The sequence below is a fragment of the Protopterus annectens genome, chromosome 12.part0 (genome assembly GCF_019279795.1).
Source record: "Protopterus annectens isolate FY-2018-M chromosome 12.part0, PAN1.0, whole genome shotgun sequence".
NCBI classification, from domain to species: Eukaryota; Metazoa; Chordata; order Ceratodontiformes; family Protopteridae; genus Protopterus; species Protopterus annectens.
In genome coordinates this window covers 282,469,387-282,488,695 of record NC_056746.1, presented here as the reverse complement: position 1 = coordinate 282,488,695, position 19,309 = coordinate 282,469,387, and the positions used below count along the sequence as shown (strand labels likewise).

The 19,309-nt window shown below is 43.7% G+C and overlaps 1 protein-coding gene across 1 annotated transcript in view; it reads right to left on the bottom strand.

Annotated features, from left to right (window-relative positions):
- LOC122816509 (CREB binding protein) overlaps nt 1-19,309 on the bottom strand; it is a gene marked incomplete in the record, with an annotated part of 4,149,155 nt that overhangs the window by 555,435 nt on the left and 3,574,411 nt on the right.

Sequence of the window (19,309 nt, the reverse complement as noted above, 5' to 3'; positions counted from 1 at the left end):
CATAAGCTTTGAAATTTGTATTTGAGCCTCTGCCCTTTGATTGTGTGGCAGGTTCGGCATACCTCTCATTTTTGGAAGAGTGTGAAAATGAAATCTGTAGCCTCTGTTTATAATGTCCAGGATCCATTTGTCTGTTGTGATAATATGCCAATTTCTTGTAAATAATGCCAGCTTTCCTCCCAAGGGTGCTGTCAGCTGAGACTTGCTTGGCAGGAAAAGGGGGAAGTCATTGGGTTTGTTTCCTGTATTGTGCACTGTCTTCGCCACCTCTTGGTGCTGGAGTTTGCCATTGTCTGCCTCTATATGATCCTTGAGGTTGTCCTCTGCCCCTTGTGCGCCTGTATCTACCTCTTTGTGGCTTGTCCGTGGCTGGAAAGGACCAGTTTTTTGAAGGTCAATTTCTGCTAAAACGTGGTGGTTGAACCTGTAGAAAAGCTTTGACAGTTTGCATAGATTTAGCTTTTTCTTCCATTTTCCGTAGTATCTCCTCAGCATTAGTACCAAAAAGTACATCCTTTTGTAAAGGAGCATCTAGTAGTTTAGCTTTAACATGGTCAGGCAAGGTTTGTTCCCTAAGCCAGGCATGTCTACGAATGACTGATCCTGTCACAGCAGCTCTACTTGAGGCCTCTAGGGCATCATAGCCACATTGTAAGGTGTGTTTACCCACTTGTTCTGCACTATGCATCATATCCTGCAACTCCTTCAAATCTGGTTGTTCAGGTTGAGACATTTTATTTCTTAATTTTGACAACAGAAACTGCTGATATTTAAGCATATGGAACTGGCAATTTAAGGCCCTCATGGCTAGGGTGGCTGAGGTATATACCTTTTTCCCCCACCTTTCTAAGGATCTAGACTCTCTTTCGGAAGGTAGTGGATTCTTAGCAGTAGAGGCCTTCATTCCCTTGGGGCCTTGAGAAATGGTTTCAGGGTCAGCATTATGGCTTTTGTAAAGAAATTGGTGAGAGTTAGGAACTCTGTAGTACCTATCAGGCTTGACTGGGGCAGGAGGCAGGGAATCCGGATTTAGGCAAGCCTCCGAGTAAACATCATCAAGTATGTCCAAGACAGGAGGTATCGCCAGAGGCCTGTGCTGAGGTAACAAAAGAAATTCCCTAAGTCTTTTCTTGGAATCAGAAAAGTCTTGGCCTTCCCAATGGAAGTGTTCCCTCAAGGTGTGCAAGGTTTCCCCAAAAGAAAAATCCTCTGGGGGAGATACAGAAGGAATAGACTGCTCAGCATCCGAATCTTCAAAAGGGGAGTATGAGTGCTCCTCTTCATCAGAATGTTCTGAAAAAATGGAGTCCTGGTCAGAAGAGGGAGAAGCTTCCTCCACTCTGGGTCTCTTGTCTGGAAGGGGTTGGGAACCCCTGATAAGAGTAATTAAATCCTCAGCCGTTTTTAGCATCTGCTTTTTAGGCATGGGGCCTGAAGATGGGCCCTGTGCAACAGGCCTCTTGGGATGCATGGCTGATTTGGACTTAGTAAAGGCCTTTATGGAAAAGGAAGATGAGGGTCTAAAGACACCATGGGTGGAAGTGGCCCTGTCCACATTAGGAGGCTCAACACTCACAGTGGCTTCGGTGGTTGTAGTCTGGGTATGGGCCGAGGTACCTGCGGTCTCGGTTACAGAGGACACCGCCAAAGAAGTGTCATCGGTAGTCAGGGGCTGCGTAGGCGTCTCGCTGAGAACCGGACCACGTGTAGCTGGTATTGGCGTGGTGTCGGTGGAGACCGCGGACCTCGCGTGCCGGTCCTTGTCCTTGCGGTTTTTGGACAAAACGGTAGTCGGAGTATCCAACGACATTTTATAATCAAAGGCTTTACCAAAAAAGTGCTGGGCGAACTCCGCCCGACGCTTAATAGTGCGTTTATTGAAAGTAGCGCAAAAGCGACAGGCCGAGACTTCGTGGTCTGGGGGCCTAAACAAGGTATGCAGAGGGAATGGAAATCCTTATGCGGTAATTGCTTCCCACAAGAAATACTATTGTTAACTTTGTCTGACATCGGTCTGAGGCAAGAAAAGTTTCCCCAATGGGGTACTTAGCTTTAAAGAAGACTTCGGTTTCCAATTTTTCGTAATTTCAGGAGCTGGCCGACCGGCACTTGCGAACTGCTTCTGCTTCGGGCACCGCGCGGCAAAAAAGACTGGAGAAAATGGCGTCGGCTGTGTCTTATATACCCCTGTCACACTGACGTCAGGAAAGAAAGCAACAACAACCGGACCTAGACTTTGGAATTCGGCCGACCGAGGACCCGCCTGACGGCAGAAAACCCATCTGTGATTACTGCAGCTGTATGCACGATGAACATCTGCAATTCCAAGATGGTCGTTTATGTTGCTGTTTGTCAAGAGTGTTTTTGTTATTATGTGGGGAAAACGGAAAGATGTTTAAAAAAACGTATTTATGAGCATATGTACAATATTAGAAAGAAAGATCAGAAAAGTGCATTATATAAGCATAAAGCACTTGCAGGTCCCAAACATCATTTTAAGTTTGCCCTATTAGATCAAGTTTGTTATGATCCTAGGGGTAGGGATAACAAAAAATACCTAAATTATAGAGAAGCATGGTGGCAAATTTACACAGATGCAAGTACCCCCCCAGGACTCAATGATAGTATTTCACTGAAAGCTATTCTGGAGGTTAATAAGTAAATTTATAAGCCACAGTTTATTAGTTACCACATCCAGTTTTACATTGAGCTGTTACTTAGAAAAGGAATGTGGTCAACATCATATATAGGAATTGCACAACATTTGTAGGGTTTTGGGGATTGTACTTCCATTTCAGTATTCTTATCTTAGTATTATGATTTTATTTATACATTATTAATTACTGTCTTTTGTATTCTAATTATAATCAATTTGTAGTCGAAATATAGTTTATATCATCTATTTGAATTGATTGTTTTTGGAACTCATTATTAAAAATACACATTAATTATAGAATGTTTTTTTAAAAATTAGGTATAGTTAGTTCAGTAAAAGGATATTAGTTGAACAACCAACTAATCAATTATTTACAAACATCAGGACCTATCAGTCACAGATCTCAAATATATTTCATACTGTAATGTCGTACAATCTGTTGTATTTAATTTTATAAAGTTATAAGAATTATTTTATTAGCATATAACAACCAAGCATTAATTACTGTTTTTAATTATTTAACTGGTTAGTATGATATACAATGTGTAATTTTTATTACAATTTTTGTTTTAATTTTTATTGTGAAGTTACTTTGGAATTAACTTTTTAGAACAAGGGATTAAGTCAGACATATTAACATTATATTATAGTCATGTATAGAGCACTGTCACTTTAAATATTTAAACAGATGGAGCCTGTTTTGGCGCCAAAAAGGTTTTAAATGTTAGTTTGTCTTGAATAACGGTGTTCTGAAGAAGCCCATAAGTTTTGGGTGAAAGCGCTAAACCCGTATTTGTTCAGTTGTTCGTGACAGTTTATTCAGTGTACGGATTCAGTATCGTATTCTGCACACCAACGAGGTTATGTATAGATCTTGTTTCGCATTTTGTGTAACACATTAACACATTTTGGATTTATGTATATCCAGTGAGCGAGTGTGCAACACACGTGATTGGGATTTGTATTTCAACGTACTATTTTATATACGCTATGTGTCAAACTATTTTCAACATATCTTGGACTGGCATGCTGTTTAAAGGAATTACAAGATTTACACAGTTTACAGTTGCAGAGCCTTTTGCTGCTACAAGTGGTTATACTGTTTAGCGCAAAGGGAAATTTTGTTACTAAAAGTTTGGCCATACAACGAAACTCGAAGAGACACTACTAAGGGTGTTCGAACACTTATTGGATCTCTATGGTAATATTGTTTTATTGTTATTTGTTGGAGAATATTATCATAGTTAAATTTTTTGCGAAAATAGTGCTGGGCGAACTCCGCCCAACGCTTAATGGTGCGTTTGTTGAATGTAGCACAAAAACGACAGACCGAGATGTCGTGGTCTGGGCCTAAGCAAGGAATGCAGAGGGAATGAAAATCCTTATGCGGTATTTGCTTCCCACATGAAATACAATTATTAACTTTGTCTGACATCGGTCTGAGGCAAGAAAAGTTTCCCCAACGGGGTACTTAGCTTTCAAGAAGACTTCGGTTGCAAAATTTTCGTAATTTCAGGAGCTGGCTGGCCGGCACTTGCGAACTGCTTCTGCTTCGGGCACCGCGCGGCAAGAAAGACTGAAGAAAGTGGCGTCGGCTGGTTCTTTTATACCCCTGTCGCACTGACGTCAGGGAAGAAGCGACGACAACCGATGCCGGACCTAGACTTTGGAATTTGGCCGACCGAGGACCCACCTGACGGCAGGAGAACCCATCTGTTATGACTGCAGCTGTATGCACGATGAACATCCAGGGTCTCCTAAGTAGATGAGGCCAAAGAAAGGGAAACCAGACTAGTTGACGCCAGAACAGGGCAATCAGGATTATTCTGTTCTTTGATCTGTTGGCTTTCTTTAGAAACTGACATATCAAAGGAGTCGGGGGAAAGGCATACAGAAGACCGGGGGGGGCAGTGTCTCTGGGTGACCCCCCCCAGGGGGGAGTAGGGCAAAGTAACTGCTACATTTGTTGTTCACAGGGGACGCAAAGAGACTGCAACAAGGTAGACCCCAGTGGTGGAACAGTTTTCTCGTCACCTCTGGATTGACAGACCACTTGTGAGGCATGAGGATGGTTCTGCTCAACTTGTCTGCAATCACTCTGGAGCTCCTCTGAAGGGCATTACCATCAGAAAAAAGGTTAGAAGAAATCGCCCACTGCTATACTCTGAGAGCTTCTCGACAAAGAGGGTATGACCTGGTTCCCCCTTGTTTGTTGATATGCCAGACTACTGACATGTCTGTTTGAATTGCAATCGTTGCGAAGGGGAGGGTATCTTGAAATGCTTGCAAAGCTAACAGCACCACCCACATCTCTAGAATGTTGATATGCAAGTTGGCCTCCAGCCAGGACCAAGTGCCTTGGACCATCATTCCCAGATAATGCTCCCCCCACTCTATCTGGGACTTGTCTGTGGTGACTATGGCTTGGGGCTGAAAAGGGACGGCCCAACAAGATTTTGTTGGAATGGAGCCACTAACTCAAGTCTTCTTTGCAATGATTGGTGATCAAAATCAGATGGGACAAAGGATGATTTAACAAGGACCATTGGGAGGCCAGAAGAAATTAAAGAATTTGCACGTGGTATCTTGCCAAGGGAACTAGAGTGACAGAAGCTGCCACTGACCTGAGAGTTTGTAGGATTAGTCTTGCTGTTATTCGCTTGTCCTGAATGATCTGGTTTACTTGTGACCTGATCCTCTGCAGCCTTTCTAGGGAAGTGAAACAAACCCGGTGACTGTGTCTATCATAGCTCCAATGAATTCCAGCTGTTGTGATGGTTCCAGATGGGATTTTTCATAGTTTATAGGGATTTTTAAGGCGGCACAAAGATGAAGAGTGTAATCTCATGCCTTTACAATTTGACGCCTGGTGAGAGTGGTAAGGAGTCAGTAATCGAGATATGGAAATACTCGGAATCTTAGCAGTCTGCGATGCACTGCTACCACTGCCATGCATTTGGTAAACACCCTGGGGGCTGTAGTGAGACCAAAGGGCAATGTCCTGAACTGATAGTGACTAGCTCCCAGCTGGAAATGCAGGAATCTTCTGGAGGGCTTGTCCATTTTTATGTAGTAATATGCACCCTAAAGATCTATTGAGCACATCCAGTTATCTTTTTCCAAGAATGGAAGCACTGACTGTAGCGAGACCATCCAGAATTTGGTTTGCTGAACTGATTTGTTCAACTGACTGAAATCCAAAATGGGTCTCCAGTCCCGTTTTTCTGGGCACTAAAAAAAACCATGACTAAATTCTGGACCCTCTCTGGTCTGGTGGGACTGCTTGGATGAGACTTTTGTCGAGCAGTTTTTGAATTTCTAAGATGGCCACCTCCCTGTGACTGGGTGGAACGTCTAGGAATCTTTTTGGTTTCAATTGAAAGGGGAATAACCACCCCTGGAAATAATCCCCTGCACTCATTTGTCTGTCATCACTTCTAGCCATGGAGAGTGGTGCAGGGATAATCGTCCCCCGACAGCCTTTAGAGGAAGGCAATGGGGGCTCCTTTCAGGAGCGCTTGTAGAAGTTACCAGAGAAAGAATCTCTCGACCCCTCGTTCTGCAGGCCACTTCAACCTCTTGGATGACGTCTTCCATTACTACCTTCCCCTCTTGCCCAGGAGAAGTCATTGCCACGTGAGTCTTGGAAAGGTCCTTGGGTCTTTTAGAACCATAGCCTCCAACTTCTCTGGTTAATACAGTAGGGCTACTGAGGAGTGGAGAAGTGTACACCCACGGCAGAAAGGGTCTTCCCAACTTTCTTGCATCTGGCTAGCATCTTTTTAACTTTGGAGCCAAACAGGGATGATCCAACAAATGGAGTGTTGATGAAAGAAGACTTAAATGGCTCTGCAAAGTCACATACGCACATCCAGGCATGTCTCCTGATGGCTACTCCTGAACCTGCTGCTCCTGTCCTCCCTTCAGCTGCATGAGCAATTAGTCTCATGGACAAATTGGAAATCGATTCAAGGGTGGCGAGCTGAGAAGTAACCTTTTCTCGGACCCCTTCAGCTACTGCTCCTGTAAGAGTATCTGAAAGCTCTTTAATCAGATCTCTCTGAAGCCACGTAAAATGCACCATTTAATTCAAGGCCCTGTGAGCAAAGGTCTATGAAGCGTATACGCATTTCCCAAAGCTATCCACAAACCTAGACTCCTTGTTATTAGGACAGATAGTTGTACTTTATTCTGCAAGTTCCTTTTTAGTGTCTGCCGCTACCACCATGGTGTTTACAGGAATACCCCTGGCCAAGTGTTGCTAGACTTTTGGGGCACAGAGAATCCAGTCAGATCTTTTAGGGATTGTCTCAATAGAGTCAATAATTTTCAAGGCCCACTGAGCGATCAGCTTTATAAGACTGTCCATGGGCAGAGAGCTAGGATGTCTCCGAAGGAACATAATAAGGGGGTGACTTGGGGGAACCTTTCCCTTCATCAAAATCAGTATCCTCTGTGAAGGACTGTTCAGGGGAGTGCAAGTTCTTCCTCTTGGACTTTTTCTTCGAAGGTACCTCTTTGGTGGGATGCTCTGTAGAGGCAGCCATAGATGATATCACCAGGGTGGACTGCTCCTGAGGCTTTTGTGCCCTCTATCCCAGGGAAGAGACTGGAGAAAGCTCTGGTCGAGGGGATGGACAAGTTACTTGGCCCGACTGCGAGTGCACAATGGACAAGGCCCCCCCCCCCGTACAGGGATGGGAGCCCGGAACGGAAATAGTAGACTCCTTCAGAACCGTGGTCCCACCTGCACTGACAAAGCCACCTCTAAAGTAGAAGCCAGGGTCGAACTTACATATGCCGAGGTCCCAAAGGGCGTGGAGGGCTCTGAAAGAATTGAAGTTGAACTCTGCCTCTCGGAACAGGCAACAAAGCCCCGACTCTGGGAGGTCTCCAGTTTCGACAAACCAGAAGAGCTCAAGGCAAGTATCGGTGCCAGAGAAGGAGTGCTGGCAGACACCAAAACAGTCGAAGCTGGAATGGTCAGTACCAGGGGCTATGAAATCTCGGATGGAGACGACAGAAGAATTTGCATGGGTGTAGAAGAAGCCAAGGTTCCAGAGCCAACCTAGCTAGGAACCAAAGATGGAGACAATCCCCTCGCCTTCAAGAGCTGGTTGACCAGTCTCATAATGTCCGACTCCAACAGGCTCTTAGAGGACCGAACAGAAGAGGCTGATGGAGATTGTGGTGGCCTTCTCTCCAAAAAAGAACTTGGGAGGACGGTCCGCAAATGGGTCAGTCGAGGGAGAATAAGATGTCCTTGATAGAGATATCAGTTGTGACCCCTTCAGTATAGTGTGTTCAGCTGGTACCGGAGTAAGAGGTGTCTGCACTGAGATCGGAGCTGCAGAAGTCGGTGTCGATGAAAAAGTATTTTTTCCCACCGGTGTCGAAGAAACAGTCGGCACTGTGGGAGACTTGGTCAATTTAGAAGCTGGTTCCAAAGTGCTGTTGGAACCAAATGGGTTTGCTTTTCCGGTTCTGAGGAAGATGATAAAGATGAAGAAAAGCTGGCTTCAGATCTGGGACCAGAGGCCGCCTCTTCAAAGTCAGATTTCAGAAGTCTTCTGGGAATGAGCTTATTTTTTCGCTCAGACAGGGTTCTAATGGAAAAGCTGTGACAGATGGCACAATCTTCTTGAAGATGGACAGTACCAAAGAAATAAACACAAAAGGTGTGTCCATCTGAATCTGGTATTTCTCTCTCATACTTTTGGCACCTCATAAAACCAGAGGTGCCTTTAGAGGGTTTGTCAGCCATGGTATCAGCTAAGGCCTTCTGACACACACAAATACAAACACACAGTCACAAATAAACATAAAGAGAGAAAGAGTTTTTTTTTTTTTTTTTTTTTAGTAGAGAAGGAAAGTGGAAATACCAACAATGGTAAAGGAGGTTACCTGACGGTAAAGATGATGAGTACCAACAATGGTACTTAGAGTACCTGACGGTAAAACAGATAAAGAGAAATCACTCATGCACACACCTAAAGGGAACTAGAGGAGGAGGGAGATAAAGAATATAGAAAGAATCAGTATTTAAAGGGAACAAACTAACTTACTGTTAGATAAAAGCCATGGCTAATGAGGTTGGTTGAACGAGTCTGGCACTACAAACCGGGAAACGAGATCCGAGCTAATTTGGTGAGGAGCATCATGGGTACAGCCTAGTTTAAGAGTTTTTGGAAGGCGTGAGCTGGAATAATGGTCGAGTTGGTTCCAAAGGCTCAGAACAGAGCCCACAGTCACGGATTACGTGAGGACTGACATAATCAGATTAAAGTTTAAGCAGTCTGACAATAATCAAGACAATGTGACTTTGGAAACTTTAGACTCTAGTATGACTTTAGAAAAAGATGCAAACTGGTGGTCATCTTTATGTGTAGTTTTTGTTTGATGCAAATAAAATATCAATTGCTGATGGACATCAATGGATAGAAAAGATATTCTCCTAGGTTAGAATAATTCAGAAAAACAAGACAGGTGAATGGATAGACTGGTTCAAGACTCGCTCTGAGGTTATTTCACATACAATGGAAGGGTTCAGTCTGAAAGTAACCTTGTGTTTGTACTGAAAAATGGAAAGGTTGTCTGCAGGATAAAGCTTGTAAGCTTGGAAATTCTCTTGGCTGACCTTACTGCAACCAGAAACAGTGTGTTTCAAGACAGAAATAGATCTCAATAAGAAAGTGGATATTTTCAGAGACATTATGGAAGAAGACAAGAGTTTGAACCAGACTGATTGGAAACAGTTGCAATTTGAACTCTGATGGCAGAAAGTAGAGTTGTGTACACATCATAAATGTAGATGTTTGAGTGTATTCACTGTTGTAGTCATTACATTTGGGTTATCTGCTTGCAGTAGCCCTCAGTCAGCCTGATTCACAAAGTCTTGGGTTCTACATCGGTTGCTGTCTCTTCTTCCATGACATCAGGTTGTCAGGGGTATAAAACATGCAGCCGACGTCACTACATCAGTTTTTCTTGCCCCAGATATCAGGTACCCCCCTAATGGGAAGCAATTAAATCTATAAATATACAAGGTTATACCTCAAACAAAAAAGCAAACCCACCAAAAAGCTTTTAAGTATTGAAAAGGAGAGAAGAGGTATATAGCCAAAAGAAGTCAGGGGGCTGAAGGGAGGGTAACCAGGACTGCAACAGTGAATACACTCGAACATCTACATTTATGGTAAGTGTACAAACCTGTACTATGTTCTTTGTGTTTCACTGTTGCAGTCATTACATTTGGATAGATTCCCAAAGCGAAGGATGGGAGGAGGAATTTAGATAGCATTAGGACCAGCTATAAGGCCCTGCAAAACTGCAGTGGCAAAGCCAGCTCTGGATTTAGAGAAAAATGGCAAATGATAATGCTTGGTGAAAGTATGTACAGAACTCCAGGTAGCAGCTTCTAGGATATCCCTGGTAGGTACGCCTCTGAGAAAGGCTGTAGAGGTAGATGCAGCCCTGTTTGAGTGGGATCTGATCCCCTGTGGGATAGGTTTTCCATGGTGCTTATAGCAGAAATGAGTGCAATGACATATCCATTTGGAGATGGTTCGCTTTGAAATAGCCTTCCCCTCTGTCCCTGCAGCAAATGCCACCAGCAGTTGTTCAGACTTCCTTTGAGGTTTAGACTTGTCCAAGTAGAAACTAGGTTGTCTGTGCACATCTAAGGAGTGCAGTATCCATTTCCCTTCGTTCTGTGGATTAGAAAATAAGGTAGGCAAATGAATGGACTGATTAAAGGCCACACTGGATACCATCTTTGGCATGAAAGAGGGATTGGTCCTGAGGGACACCCTGTCCGCATGAAAGATGATGAAAAACTCCACTGCCATAAGGGCCTGTAATTCAGATACCCTTCTTGCTGAGGTGATGGCTAAAAGAGAAGCTGTTTTCCAAGAAAGGAATTTTAAATCTGCAGTAGCAGCTGGCTCGAAATGAGGAAGGGTGAGTTTCTCCAATACAAACTTAAGGTCCCAGGCTGGAGTTGGAGCTCTCCTGGGTGGTCTTCATTTTTGGCCCCTATGAGGAACTGGCTTGAGCAGTGGAAGAGAGAAGAGGGGAGATTCTGTGTTATAATGAGCTGAAATGGCTGAGGCGTGAATTTTTATTGAGGAAAAAGACAGGCCCTTGTGAAGCATCTCAGTTAAGTATTGTAAAATCTGAGGTAAATTGGGAACTGCTGTGCTCATCCCTTGAGACTGGTTCCAGGCCCAGAATATTTTCCATTTTTTCAGCATAAAATTTTCTAGTACTAGGCCTCCTTGTCTCTAAAATGACAGCCATCACTGGTTTACTGAGGGATGGTAAAGGAGAGCTTAGGTAATTAGCCAGGCTGCTAGGTTTAGTGTTTGAAGCGGAGGGTGCATAATCTGGTTCTAGGGTAGGAGTCTGAGGCAAGTGCCATGGGGCCAACAGTGACACACTGCGCAGGAGGGGGTACCAGTGTTGGTGTGGCCAGGCTGATGCAATCAAAATCATCCTTGGTTTGTCTTGTTTGATCTTTATTAGCACTTTGGAGAGCAGAGGCAGAGGAGGAAAGGCATAAACTGATAGGTTTTTCCAGCTGAAGGACAGAGCATCCACTTTCCAAGCTTGTCTGTAGGGAGTCCTTGCGCAAAATTTTTCCAACTGATAGTTCTGGGGGGAGGCAAATAGGTCTATATCTGGGCTCCCCCATTTGCTTGTCAACATGTTGAAAATCCTTGGTTCCAGTTTCCACTCGTGTGGGTCCATGAGGTTTCTGCTTAGTCTGTCTGCTAGTGTATTTAGTTTTCCTGGCAGGAATTGAGCTTGTAGATGTACTTGGTAGCTCAAGGTTGTGTTCCACAATGCCATGGCTAGTCTGCAGAGGGGGTAAGAATGTGTACCCCCCTGCTTATGTACCACATAACAGTGGTGTTGTCCATCTTTACCATTAACTGTCCTGGAAGACTGTCAGAGCATTCTGTACAGCTAACATTTCTTTATGACTAATGTGAAGGTGCTTTTGAATTGGGTTCCATTTGCCCTGAATGCACTTTCCTGCCAGGTGCGCCCCACCATGCACAGTCTGATGCGTCTGTTGTTAGGGTTTGGGCGGCAGGAGTAGTGTGAATGGTAGTCCCTTGTTTTGGTGGTAGGTCTCTGCCCACCAAAGGAACTCTACGCGTAGACAAGGAATGATAGGAATCACTGCTTCTAGATCCTGAGAATGTTGACACCATAGGCTTTTTAGATACCACTGTAGTTTCCTCATATGCAGTCTTGCATATGGAATTAGAAGAATGCAGGAGGCCACGAACCCCAAGGCTTGTAGTATTTGCCTTGCAGATATAGCAGGGTTTTTGTGGCCACTTGAAGTAGGCTGTCAAGTAAATTTGCTTCTCTGGCTTGAGGAAAGCCATCTGGGAAGTTGTATTCAAGCTTGCTCCAAGGAATATAATTTGTTGACGGGGTACCAGGTGTGATTTCTTTTCGTTTATGGTGTACCTCAGACAAGTTAGCACTCTTTGTACAAAAGCCAGATGATTCAAAAGTATGTCCTGGTTTTCTGCCTGAATTAGACAATCGTCCAGGTATTGTTATATTTGAATATTTCTTTACCTGCAAAATGCAATGACTGGAGCTAGGCACTTTGTGAATACCCTGGGCACAGTGGATAAGCCAAAGGGCAGTGCAGAGAACTGATAGTGCATGTAGCCTGCTTTGAAGCGTAGGTATCTTCTGCAAGATTCCCTGATTGGGATGTGCAGGTATGCCACCTTTAAATTTAGTGTTGCCAACCAGGCATCTTTGCTTAGCATAGGAAGCAACTGGTGAAGAGTCAGCATCTTGAATTTTGGAATCACCAAAAAGGTGTTCGGCAGGTCCAGGATAGGACGCCATGAATTGTCTTTTCTGGCTACCAGGAAAAATCTCGAGTAGAAACCTTGTCCCTTTTCCTCTTCTGGTACCAACTGAATAGCCCCTAAGCTTAAGAGAGAGAGTACTTGCTCTTGGGCCTCTGCCCACTGATTTGGAGGTAGATCCGGCCAACTGCTTGGAGTTGGTAACATGTGGAAGTGAAATCTGTATCCTTGGGACACTATATTTAAAACCCATTTGTCCTGGGTAATGATTCCCCAGTTCTTTGCATGAAGTGCAATCTTTCCCCCCAAAGGAGCAGTCAGTTGAGAAATGCCTGGAAGTTTTAAAAAGAAGTCATTTAGAGAGTTTACCATAGGGGGAGTTTTATTACTCCCAGATTTGGAAGTGAAGGCCCCCCACTGCTTAGTTCTGTGCGTCCCCTGGGAGTGAAGCCTGGTGCTCTGCTGGATCTGGGTTTGGACTGAGAAGGTCTGGAAGAGGCAGGGAAAGGATCAATTCTTGGAAGGCCAATGCCTACTAAATCTTGGAGGTTGTACTTGTAAAAAACTTTAACAGTTTGCATAGATTTAGCTTTTTCCTCCATCTTTTTAAAAACTTCTTCTGCCTTGTTGCCAAACAGGCGGTCCTGATTTAAGGAAGCAGCCAGTAATTTCGCTTTAACATGATCTGGCAAGGATTGCCTTCTAAGTACAGACCCAGTTACCGCAGCCCTGCATGATGCCTCTAATGAATCAAAAACCACATTGCAATGTATGTTTACCAACTTGTTCAGCATAATGCATAAAATCCTGTAAATCCTTATTTTCAGCACAATCAGGAATCAACATCATTTTCTGTTTAAGCAATCCAATAATATGCAGCTGATACTGTAACATATGAAACTGGCAATTCAAGTCCCTAATGGCCAAAGTTGCAGAAGTGTATACCTTCTTACCCCATCTATCCAGCGCCCTGGAGTCTCTATCAGAGGGGGTTGGATTTCTGGCAGTAGTAGCTTTAATGCCCTTGGGTCCCTGTGAAACAGTTTCAGGATCCGCAGTAGGATTTTTGAAAAGGAACTTGTGAGAGTCAGGAACTCTGTAATATCTATCAGGTTTTCTGGAAGCAGGAGGTAAAGAGTCAGGGGCCATGCTAGATTTTAAAAAGGCATCATCAACAATGTCCAGTACAGGAGGTATAGCTTAAGGCCTGTGCTGGGGCAGGAGTACGAAATCCCTAAGCCTCTTTTTAGAATCAGAGAAATCCTGACTTTCCCAATGAAAAAGCTCCCTGAGAGTATGCAAGGTTTCACCAAAAGAGAAATCCTCTGGGGGGAGGGAAGCAGAGGGAATACAGTCATTAGCATCAGAATCCTCACAGGTAGATAAGGGTAAATCCTGGTCATCAGAGGAAACAGAAATTTCAGAATCATGGTCAGAAGTGTCATAAGCAAACTCAGTCCTAGGTCTCTTAGAGGGGGAAGGTTGGCTTCCCCTGATTAAAGTAATAAGATCTTCAGTCATTCTTATAATCTGTTTTTTAGGCATAGAGGCCTGACCATGCATCAGTTTTCTAGGCATGGTTCGAGTTTTAGGCTTTGAAGAAGAAGATGGCATCGGTTTAATATGCAAGTCAGCAGACCTGAATACACCCTCAAAAGCCGGTGCCTGCACAGTGGCTCCGGACCTATCCAAGGTAGAGACATCCGCAGGTTCCACAGTTGAAACATCTTGCGGCATACCGGACCCCGAATGGGTCTCAGTAAAGGCCTATGAATCTTAAGTAGCGGGTATCGGGTTGCGAAAGCGTATCACTGAGTACCGACGGACTGGGCGGCCTGTCTCTATCTTTATCTTTGCGTTTTTTCGGAATGTCGGTAGTCGGATGGCTTACCGAAGACATATCAGGATAATTGAACCGAGCACCAAAAAATTTATAAGCGCAAATATACCGATGACGGATAGTTCATGGTTTAAATAAGGCACAAAACTGACAGCGAGGTACTTCATGGTCATGGCCTAGGCAAGGAATACAGTACGAATGAAAATTTTTATGAGGTATTTGCTTTCCACAAGAAATGCAATTATTTACTTTTACTGACATCAGTTTAGAGCAAGAAAAAGTGTCCCCAACGGGGTACTTAGCTTTTAGTTTAAGACTTTGGTTCTGAAACTCGAAAACGAAAATTTCCGGAGTCAGCCGACCAGCACTTGCGAACTGCTTCTGCTTTGGGCACCGCATGGCAAGAAAGACTGATGTAATGACGTCAGCTGCATGTTTTAAACCCCTGATGTCACGTAAGAAGAGACAGCAACAAACGTAGGACCCAAGACCTTGTTAATCAGGCCGACTGAGGGCTACTGCAAGCAGATAACCCAAATGCAATGACTGTAACAGTGAAACACGAAGAACATCAACTTGCTCCAGAATCAAAAAGGTCCGTTAAAAACTGCATAACACAGGGAAAAGAACTATAAAGGGATCCAAGTCCCTTGTAAACAGCCCAAAGATAATTTTTTTCTACTTACTCTTGTGTGTTTTACAAATGGAAGGCTTTTGGGAAGCGGATGACATCTGAGCAATTCTAGAAGGCAAGAAGGAGTTAGTGGCCATCACTGCAATTAGAGAAATCATGCGGACGGTCTGAGGAGCTTGACATCCAGGTGAGATAAGAGATCCTACTTCGGATCAAGGATCATGGTGGTTGTAGAAGATGATCCCACAGATATGGGAACTATATTTGTTGGAAGCAGAAGGAAGCGATGGCAATTACTACTGCCTTGCGAAGAGAGGCTTTCTGCAAGAACTTTGTTATTAAAGGAAGAGAGGGGGGTGGCATACAGGAGTCCACATGGTCAAAGTTGGACCACAGCATCCCTCTATAGTTGTCCCTATGGAGGGAGAAGGGCAAATAACTGTTGCATTTTGTATTGATGGGAGTGGCAAAAAGCTTACAGCAAGGCTGGCCCCAGAGGCTAAAGATCTCTGCTGCCACTGTCTTGCTGAGGGATTAATCGTGAGGCATGAGACTGTATAAACTCAATCTGTTCGCTACAACACTGGCACAAACTGAAATATGCACTGCTGTTAGAAAGCTGTGTGTGAAGACATTGCTCATGCCCACTGCCACACACTCACAGCCTCTCAACAAAGAAAGAAAGAACAGGTTCTCTTTGTTTGCTGATGTACACAACCACAGAAGTATTGTCTGTCTGGATGGAAATCACACCCTAGAATAGGTAACCCTGAAGTGCCTGCAATGTTAGGAGGGCTGACATCTCCAGAACACTGATCTGAAGATGGGCCTCCAGTTTAGTCCACACTACTTGGACCATTTTCCCCTTTATATACCACCAACATCCCAAACAGAAGGTAACAGTGTTGCTTAAAGAACTGTAACCAAATGACAACCTATGAAATCTAATGATCAAAATGGCTGCAAATTTAACTTCGCAGAGTTTAAACAGATACCTAAGGACTGACACAAGAGAAGGAAATTTTCTCTTTCTAGCATTAAGAACTCTTTTGTGTTTGCAGTGAGGATCCAGTCATCTAGGTATGGAAACACTTGGAACCCTTGCAGTCTGAGATATGCTGTTACTATCGCCATGCACCTGGTGAAAACCTTGGAGACTGCAGTGAGATGCAATGGCAAGGTTTGAAATTGGCAATAAGCAGCTCCCAGCTAGAAGCAGAGGTGACTTCTGGATTGTCGTGAGATCTTTATAAGGTAACAAGCATCCTGCAGATCTACTGAGCACATCCAGTTTCCCCTACCTGAGGAGTGGAAGAATGAACTGTACCATGACCATTCAGACCTTTGCCTTCTTTATATATGCATTTATTCTGATGATGTCCAGTTTGGGCCTGAGGTCCTTGTTCTTCTTTGAATCTAAAAAGAACCTTTATCCTCTCTGATCTGGTGGGCTCAATGTATGACTCATTTTTTAACAGCTAAGAAATTTCTTGGGCTACAGCTCTTCTTTGGTGGGGTGGGACAGTTAGAAGGAACATGCAAGAAAGAGTAGGATAAGACAGAAATGGAACAATGATGCCTCTGGATAGGATTCCCTTCACCCAAGAGTCTTGTGTGATGGACATCCGATTTTGAGGGTGAAAAGAGATGTTTCCCACAAATCCCCCCAGAGGGGAGCAGGCAGGCAAATTTTCAGGAATGCTGGAAGGGCTTACTTGGAAAAGGACATCTAAACACTTAGTTCTGTAGACGTCCTCTTCTCCTAGGGCATCACCCACTGGAATACGCCCCCTCTGCAAGCAGCTCTGTCAGAAGAGGAGTCAAAGGAAAACTGCTGTAAAGTTTTGAACTAGAGTTGTTTCCATCCTCTTTGATTCATGGAGAAGGATCTCTGAGGGACTAAAACAAATGATTATGGCAGAAAGTGTGCTGCCCTATTTTACTCTTTGTCAAAGTATCTTTAGCTTTAGGAGCAAAAATAGTTGATCCATCATAAGGAACATTTAGAAAGAATGTTTTGAAGTTGTCTGCAAAGTCACACAGTCTTATGCAGAAAGGATGACCGACAGAAATGCCAATGCCTGATGCTCAAACTGCATCATAAGCTGCATCAGAAATAAGTTTCATGGTCACACTGATGGACAACATAGAAGACTCTTGAGTTTCCATGGTCTTCCTAGTGTCAGTAGTCAGTGGTCTCCTAACGGAATCTAATGCTTGTTCCACCAGTTCCCTTTAGAGCCTGGCAATATGTGAAACATAGTTAAATCCCCTCATGGAAAAAGTTCCAAATGTACGAACATACTTCCTAATCCAACCCACTGCTCTGGATTCTCCGTTAGGAAGATGGACCTTTGAGTTCTCTTGTGACAGCCCCTTCTTTGTGACTGCTGCAACCACAATAAAATCTGCAACAGCCCCACTGGGGGTGATCCTTGAGTGGTACAAACTCTATCTGGCTTATGAGGAATTGGTTCCACTAAATCTGGGTCCCACCGTGCCTACTGCACAACCACAACATTGAGGCATAGAGTACATGGTGCAGCTATGAACACCTTGATGAGCACTTCCTCAGTTATGGAAGGGGTAATAGTGGGTCACTTCCCTTCCTGTCTCAGTAATTCCATTAAGATCATGAAAGCTGGAATCTTCAAGGGGAGTGTGGGGAGAACCTTACATCTTCAGTGAGGTCTGTGACCTCAATGAGAGATTCTTTTTTTTTTTTTTTTTTTTCTCTCAGTGAGGGATTTTTGAGGAGAATCCAAGTGGTTTCTTTTGCGCATATACAGTTGAGGTGGGGAAGCATCTGAAGAGTAAGCAATGTCTTTACTCCCTTGAAGAAGGGATGGGTCAAAGGCATCAGAGAAGGACTGCCCAAAGTTATGATGGTGAGAACTAAGAATGCTGATAAATCAAAGTGTCCAGGTGGAATGAAGCCATCTGAAATGTCCTCTTCTCTTTGGAGGTTGACAGGTTAAAATTCTCTTAAAAGTCTAGTAGGCCAATGGGTGTGTGCTGACAGCATACAGGACTGCATCCTCTGAGCCACTTACTCATTACTGACTTATTTACTGACATTTGATTACCGGAAAAGTACAACTGGGTAGAAGCCCATTTTCAGAGGAGGCCTGGGGAGAAAAGCTCCAAATTATTACAATATGTTTTAAGTAAAAGAAGTTTCCGATTTTCAGTGCTATACAGTGGTGAGTTCTAAAAGGGGTATGTGCTGCAAATTTAGCACCTTTATTACAGCATTATTCAAGTTTTAATTTTTGTGCAGCCTGGAGTTAGTAAGGATGGGACCGTCATAAAGAAGAGCAGGGAGGATATAAGTAGTGGCAATGGTAGTTTTAGTTGCGGCAGTGAGAAAGTTTTAGCCAAATAAAGCATCCTTACTTTTTGATGAATTTTTCTTATGCAATTTTGTATATGTAGGTTGAATGTAAGATCATCATCTACTATCATCCCTAACGGTGTGCTATGAGAAGTGACCTCAATGGTTGAATTATCAAAAAAGAGGACTTTAAAATTTTGTTTTTTCATGAAAGAGGGACTTGGGGAGAAAAACAGTAGTTTGGTCTTTTGGGGGGGGGGGGGGTTGTGCTCGAGTTGTGGGTTACAAAGCCATATTTCAGTGGCTGTTAAAACTTTCAGAGTAATTTTTTGGAGGTGTACCATGTTGTCAGATGTGCAAATGTGAGTGGAATCATCTGCATATTGTATTAGGGTGGCCTGTTGTGTGGAAGTATAGAGGGTGTTGGTGAAAATGTTAGAGGAAGGGATCAAGGCTAGAACATTGTGGTACACCGGTGGTGACTGGGAGGTAAGGAGAGAGCATGGAGTGCCATTTTACTGACTGTTACCTATTGGATAAGTAGCTTTTGAACTATAGAAGGGTGAGCTGAGACCTAGTGAGGACATCCGAAGTAGAAGTTTGCTGTGACAAAATGTGTTGAAAGCTTTAAACAAGTCTAGAAATAAGAGTCTAGTTTGCAATTATCTCTAGCTTTATTGAAACTATCTATATATGTTAGAAGGGCAGTTCTAGTACTATGGGAAGGATGGAAGCCATGCTGTGTAGGGGACAGAAGTTCTCCCTGCAGGAGACAGTCCAGCAATTGTTTTTGAATACACTGTTCAAGTATTTTGGCGAGGGGAGGTAAGATTGCTATGGATCTAAAGTTATTAATGTCTGTTGAATTTCCTCCTCTGTGCAGAGGGATAATGTGTGGCTTTTTCCAGAGAAAGAACATGGGATTCCTTTAATTTAAGACGGACACAGTAGAAGGATTGTAAATTGTTTCCCTGGAATGAAATATCTGTCAGATCAGAGGCCA